The sequence below is a fragment of the Dunckerocampus dactyliophorus genome, chromosome 6 (genome assembly GCF_027744805.1).
Source record: "Dunckerocampus dactyliophorus isolate RoL2022-P2 chromosome 6, RoL_Ddac_1.1, whole genome shotgun sequence".
Lineage (NCBI taxonomy): Eukaryota > Metazoa > Chordata > Actinopteri > Syngnathiformes > Syngnathidae > Dunckerocampus > Dunckerocampus dactyliophorus.
In genome coordinates, this window is record NC_072824.1 from 32,778,191 (window position 1) to 32,785,463 (window position 7,273).

The following is a 7,273-nucleotide window of genomic DNA, read 5'->3' on the forward strand; positions in this document are numbered from 1 at the left end:
TTTGTACATATTTTTAAAAGGTTAAAAAAAAACGTGACACGGCACAAAACACATCTCATTCACCCTAAGTCAGTTGTGTTGTGTTATGTTGTTATTTTGTTGTTACTTGTGTCGTTATTTATTTGTGTTGCGATTTGATATTACGTCTGTTGTTTATGTGTGTTATTTGTGTTGCTATTTTATTTTTGGTTGCTTTTTGTTATTTTGGGTTACTTATTTGCACTGCTATTTATCAGTGTTGTTATCTGTGTTAATGTTGTGTTATTTGTGTGATTTATTTATTATTGTTGATTTATAAACAACACAATTTACAAACCTTAGTACAACTTAAGGACACACTATAGTGTGTACTATGTATGGGGGGCAGGGGTGCTTTTAGGGTGGGGTGGGGGCATATGTATGGAGAAATTTTTGTTGGAAAATCCTGGTCCATTTCTTTATCACACCTGCGCGGATAAAGTCTTTGCTACTTCCTTTTTCTGTTGGAGGGAGTGTGGATCTGCCCAGGGGACCATGCCATTATGTTTTGGTCATGCCCGGGTATTGTTGACTTTTGGAAGAAGGTGATACAAGTAATGTATTCAGTGTTAGGTATTCGATTAGCTATGTCTTTCTTGACTCTGTTCCTTGGTATAGGTACCTCCAGAGGGAACATGTTCAAGTCACATACTGTATATTTATTTAGGATCATCCTTGTTGCTGTAAAAAAAAAGCTATCACTAAATGTTGGCTTAAAATAGACACCGCCTCTTCAACGCTTTTGGTACAAGTTGTTAAACATATCAGAACGATGGAACCGGAACTAACATTTTGATTCCCCGGGAATCATTCTTTTTTTTTTAAACATTTCAATGCCTACTTTCGGGGGATCGACCAGACCACCAACCGGAAAAAGTGGCCGCATAAGAGCAACATAGAAGCATTTGCGTTCGTCCATTTCAACCACGGACAGTGTGCGAGGGCCCTGGAAGGTTTGGCTGAAATTCTGCAAGAAAAAACATTTGCAACGGCATCATATCATGCAAAAGAGGGTGTGCCACTGACAGGATTGAACACGGATTCACGGTGTACAGAGTACCCTGTTTTTGACGCGCTATGCTGGACTTCTTCCAACCAGTCAGGTAAGTAAAACTATGAATTACGTCGACCTTATGCCAACGTTGAAGCAGTACTGCAAATTTTGGTATTGATCCAATTTCCGCTTTTTTTCGTCAAAACCGTCCTGTGTCCTTGACGTTATTCCCTGACTTTGTCAACAATGTAAAAATATATAATTCTAACTATGTAAATAATGCAACAATATACTGTATACATAAAACACTATCAACAATGTAACAATATATAATTATAAACATGTCCATAATGTAACAATATACTGTATACATAAAACACTATCAATAATATAACAATATATAATTATAAACATGTCCATAATGTAACAATATACTGTATACATAAAACACTATCAATAATATAACAATATATAATTATAAACATGTCCATAATGTAACAATATACTGTATACATAAAACACTATCATTAATGTAACCAAAAAAGACTCTAAATGGTCCATAGGTATGAATGTGAGTGTTTGTCTATATGTGCCCTGCCATTGGCTGGCCACCAGTCCAGAGGGTACCCGGCCTCTCGCCCAAAGTCAGCTGGGATAGGCTGCAGCATACCTGTGACCCTAGTGAGGATAAGCGGCATAGAAGATGGATGTATGGACCACAAAAAAACACCCATTACTGATACTGATACTATCAATACTATCCATATTTGGATTGATCCACCCACATGGGTTCCGGGTTCAAATCTTGGCTGTGTGGAGTTAGTTGGGATTTTTTGTTGTTGAGAGCAGTGCCAGCTAGAGCTAGATTAAGCAACACAAATGCATGAATGAACGAACGAATGAATGAATCTGGCTGCCGAGATGGAGGATTATAATGTACAGCCAAGCTCAACAGGTCAGCCTTGTACAACACAGTGGAAGAGCTTTTCCTGGAGAAGGACGGGCTGCATGTACTTCATATACAAATAAAAGCTAAGACTACAAATGTTTTTCATTGTCTTGAAAAATGGGACTAGGAATATTTTAAAACTAAATATGTCATATGAAATTATGGTGCCCACCCATAGTGGAAACAACGTACGAACTAAAACAATAACAAAAGTTGTGTGTGCTCATGTTGTTGTGTCTCAGTGTTTGATGTTTGGCATGGGACGTTTTTAAAAAATCCTTCCTTTGCACCATTGTACAGTGTGTACAGTGTGTACAGTTCACGTATTGCTTATCCAGCTGACTGAAGCCTACACTTACAAAGACCAGAAGCAGCGGCACGGAGCGGAATTGGAGCTCATTCTTGCACCAAAGTCAACAACCTGCGAGCACACATGTGATGGAGAGATTCATCAGTCAGTGTGTGCTTGTGTAAGCGCTGCGTTGCGTAGTGCTGCTGCTGCACACTACGGCCAGCTTAGCACTTGAAGAATGAATGGAATGTTATTTTACACACACACACACACACACACGCACACACACACACACAGTTAGATTTGAGATGTGTCCATTCTAATGCAGATGTCAGTGCAGATACAATATTAGGCCAGCGGGAGGCTGTCAGCATTGCAACACAACGCTTACTGCTTGCCCGTCAATCCTGTTTAAGAAGGCAGCTGTTTTGAGACGCTAAGTGATTATTAAGAGTTGTTTTCACAAGATCTGCCTCTCCAAAGCACAATGCGCTCTTTGCTCACGAAGCACGCGGCCATGCATTTCTTTTCTACTCTCACAGTCGTGCCGGTTTGTCTGCTCGGGACTGAAGGTGTGGGAGGCAAAGAACGAGTTTACACAAAAGGTACACACACGCTGACGGCAGTATGAAGGCTGTAAAAATAAATGCGGGCTAACAATCATGTCCATGTCAGCGCTCTTCAGACAAAAATGGGTTCTAATTTGAAGATTTCCTTCCACACGGACACCACGTTGCTTACAAATGGACTTTCACTCGTCGCAGTTCTTTTCCACCTTCAAGTATATTCAAAGCGTTTTGGCACAGTTAACACATTTACCCACTGATGACACAGCATGGGGCGGTCAATGTCTTGCCCAGAGATCCGTTGACATGCCTGCCATACGCCGCGGTTAGCAGGTTTTTCAGGCAGCATCAAAAATGCACACCACCATAAGTGCGCGTCATGTGCATACGTACAAATGTACATGCGGTGTTATTACAGTCGTAAAAAATGTAATGTGGGATCAATCAGGAAAAATGTAGAAACGTGCTCAGTAAAAATGGAAATGTGTGCCTTGATATCCCACCACTTTTTTTTACGTTCTGCCACAGTGCGCCCCGTTCCACTGACGCTGTTGACGGTGGACGCTACTTGCTACTTTCTATAATGCCACTTCTTTGTCCTCCAAACGTGATGTTTTTCCAACGAGGATTTGCACCTCTGTTTTGGTGAAGTTCCGCTTTTTTGTCTTCGGTTTCTCAGCGGTCATGATTCAGAAGAAAGAAGGGAAATGCAGTCAGGGGGTCATTAAATATGTACGTCGCATTCATGAGCCACTTTGCATTGACCATTGATGGCGATTGAAGGCGTGGAGAGGGAGTGACGTGAGGAGGAGTTGCGTAACCACGTTTGGACAGCAAGTGAAGCACAAATTGCGTGAATGTGTTCCTACGCCACTTTTTTAAAGTCAGAATTTGTTTTGTCTGTACACACCTTTTGGGTTTTTGGCGTACCCAGACGTTTAGTCAGATTTCCACGCATTCAAGCATCTAGTGTAACATTTTCTTTGGTAGTGTGCCATGAGATTTCTTGAAATTTTCCGAATGATGTGCTTAATGAACGTCGGGTCTATGCTAATTATTTCCTGAACGCTTCATTTCCACTTGGCTCATTGATTTCCGCAGAATTTTGACATTGAGACGGCGCGATTTACCCCGTGACGACCCCAGACACGCGCTCGGTGATACCCGAGGAGATCGTGGGGCTTTCCTACCCTTTGGACTCTTCCACCGACTCCCCTCAGCAGCTACTGCTTATTCTTCTTGGCTGCAAGGCGGTCCAGCCCTAAATATTTAATGTGATCTGCCTCAAGCGTGAATTAGGGATGATAGTTTGAGGATGGATGAGAAACTGAAAGAGAAAGAGAGAGACAGACAACCTTGCTCAAGGGAAAACTGATTATTATTAAAGTAAAGGTTTGTTGTTTGACTGTCCACCTTGAAATATTTCCACTACTGGCTAGGATTCAAACTCAGTTTATGTGTACAAAGGGGTGTGACACCCCAAGGACACGTGAAAATATAGCATGTAACCAATGGGTTCCTACTGGCAGTCAAGGGCAGATGAGGGTAGCTCAGCCTGCAACAAAGTGTCTTTGGCTTGGAGGGGCAGAAGGTTTGAGACCTGCTGCTTATGGTATTTGAGGAGGCAAATGGTGGTCTCACCAGACTGGTTGTCGGACCCCCCAGTACAATGAAACTGCATATGTTGGAGTGGCCTTTCATTGCGGGCAGCCTAAGGCACACCTGTGCAATAATCCTGCTGTCTAATCAGCATCTTGATATGCCACACCTGTCAGGTGGATAGTTTATGAATTATGAATGTTCACTAACACAGATTTGTGGCTTAGTACTTGTTGGCAAGCACAATTGAGGTCAGGTGTTTCTTGTACCTGTGAATATTCTCATCAGAGCCACCTGGAACATTTGGCAATACAATGATCCCTCGTTTATTGCGGTTAATTTCTTCCAGGCCCAACAATTATATGTGAATTTCCGCAAAGTAAGATTCCTTATTTAGAAATGGAATATTTTTATAGTTAGAGAATAGACAACCTGTTTACAATCTTCTAAATACGTTTTTTTAACATTATTAGAGCCCTCTAGACATATAATAATACCCCTATAGTCACCTTTACACTCTAGTATAGTTGACATAATAAGAGAAAATCAGCCATTTGAGAAATGTGTTCCGGTGCTAGTGGAGCAGAGTGAGGGGGAGGACAGGAAGTGATGTCGGAGTTCCGAGTTGAGTTTTAGCATGTAGCCCGTGTAAGGGATTATTGCGCCTGTTGTGAGATCAGTCAAACCTGCAATAAAAGCCTTTCGTTCCGGTGGTTGTGTGTCTCATCGAACATTACAGTAACATTACTGCCCCCTAGTGACCAGTCTAGAATACTACATATCAACACAACATCTTTGAATGTGTCTTCTGTAGTCATTACAGTATATTTGTATTTTAGTTGATTTTGGCATTTTTAAGCTTGAAAATGCTTAATTTAAGCAAAAAAAGCTCAAATATGCATATTTTTGACTAATAATAGGCCGTATTAAGTTCATATATTGCCAATACACCATGGGAGAGTGAAGGGGCAGAATTCATAGCACAAGTGGTGAGGGATTACTGTACAGTGGTCATTAATCCGCTCCAGAAGGTCTGACTCAAACCAAAATGGGCTCTAACCAAAGCAGATTTTCCCATAGAAAATAATGTAAATCCAATTAATTCGTTCCAGACACGCAAAAATGTTAATTATAGTTATAATTATAGTTTTATATGCATAAAATAATATAAAAATAGTTACAAATGACAAATGAATGGACAACTGAGCATTTAACGTCACTTTGACCTAGTTTTGTGGGGAAAAACCCCCACAAAACCATCAATTCACAAAATAACACCAAATAAAGACATTATTCTGCTGCAACCACAATTTTCAAAAATGTAAAAAATATATCAAACTAAATATCAACATTTTAGAACCGATAAACATGTACCTTGCCATTTAATATAGATAGTGTATAGAAAGTTGAATATAGAATACAGTATATAGTGGTGACGTGTGCTATGTTTGACTCGAGATGACGCGAACATGCTACAGTAAGTTTGAATGCTTATGCGTTGTTGTTGGAACCACAAATGTGTCACCCTCGAAGCGCCGCCGTTATGCGGGAACCAGAGTAGATGGCCGTGTATGTGTGGACCACGTCTTCTCTTTCAGCCATACAATTTGGAGGTCTTGCACCCTTTTCTCGGTGCGGCCCGTGTGTTTGTTGTGTCGTGTATCTCTCTCCAACTCTGATGCAAACAACCTGCAGCCCACAATGCACTATGCGATCCGTGCAAGTATCACGAGATTTCGTCCCAAGATGGCGGCGTAAACAAACCGGACGCTATTTTTTTTGGACGCTCAACAAGCGGGCGAACGTAAGCCAAGGCAAAATTTTAGGAAAAATTTTGGTTGTTAACCGAAAAACGTGCTAACCGGGGGGACGTAAACCGAGGTACCACTGTTTAGGCAAATGCTAAGGGCGTCGTGGCCACCGGGGCAAAAATTTAGGAAAAATATTCACCTCTAATATAATTATATTAAAAGTAGTCATAACTATTAAGTAGGGATGTCCCGATCCGAAATCACCGAAAACTTAACACTTGCAATTCATGCAAAACGCCTTTTTATTGACAGCTCCTCCACACGGAAAGTTGTGTGCTGCAGTGAAATGCGTCCAAGCGCAAACGGCGGTTAGGATGAACAAAGTTTCTGCACCACAGAGCCGCCTTTGTCAGAATTGTCCCCCAGCCACGGGGGTGGCCGGAGAGTGACCAAATGATTAATCCTACCCTAAAGTATTTTGCACGCCCATTTTTTTCCCAATTGTATCTTTTATTGGATGGACTTTTGCGGAATTAGGGACCTGACTCACAGAGGTTTGTTACAAAAGCCAAACAATATTGTTGGCTATGCTGTGGAATAAAAAAGGACATTCAACAAAACTTTGGCTGCATTAAGGGGCTATTTTCATAACCATATTCAATTCCACAAATTCATGTTTGTAACAAAAGCTTTTAAGTATAGGTACTGGATCAGATCAGAAGCCAAAAAATGACATCCCTAGGGACATCCCTACTATTAAGTATTTAAATGAAAAAACATAAATTCTTCCTCCCGCTGTGCAAAACATAATAGAGCATCGGAATCTTTTATTTCCAGGAAACCACAATTACCAGGAAACATTTGTTGGAAAAAACACTCTTCCTACCGAAAGAAGCAGCGTGACAATCCCACTAATTAGCAAATCATTGCAGGTGTGCGTCACTGTTCCACCCTGCACCGGAAAACACGTGATCTGGTGAGGAAGTAGGAGGTAACGATACAACGTGGAATTCATAGGACAGAACTATGCCAATAATTTGACGTGTATGCATAATTCTGACCCCGTTAAATGAGAGAATATCCAAAATAAAGTAAAAATTAGTG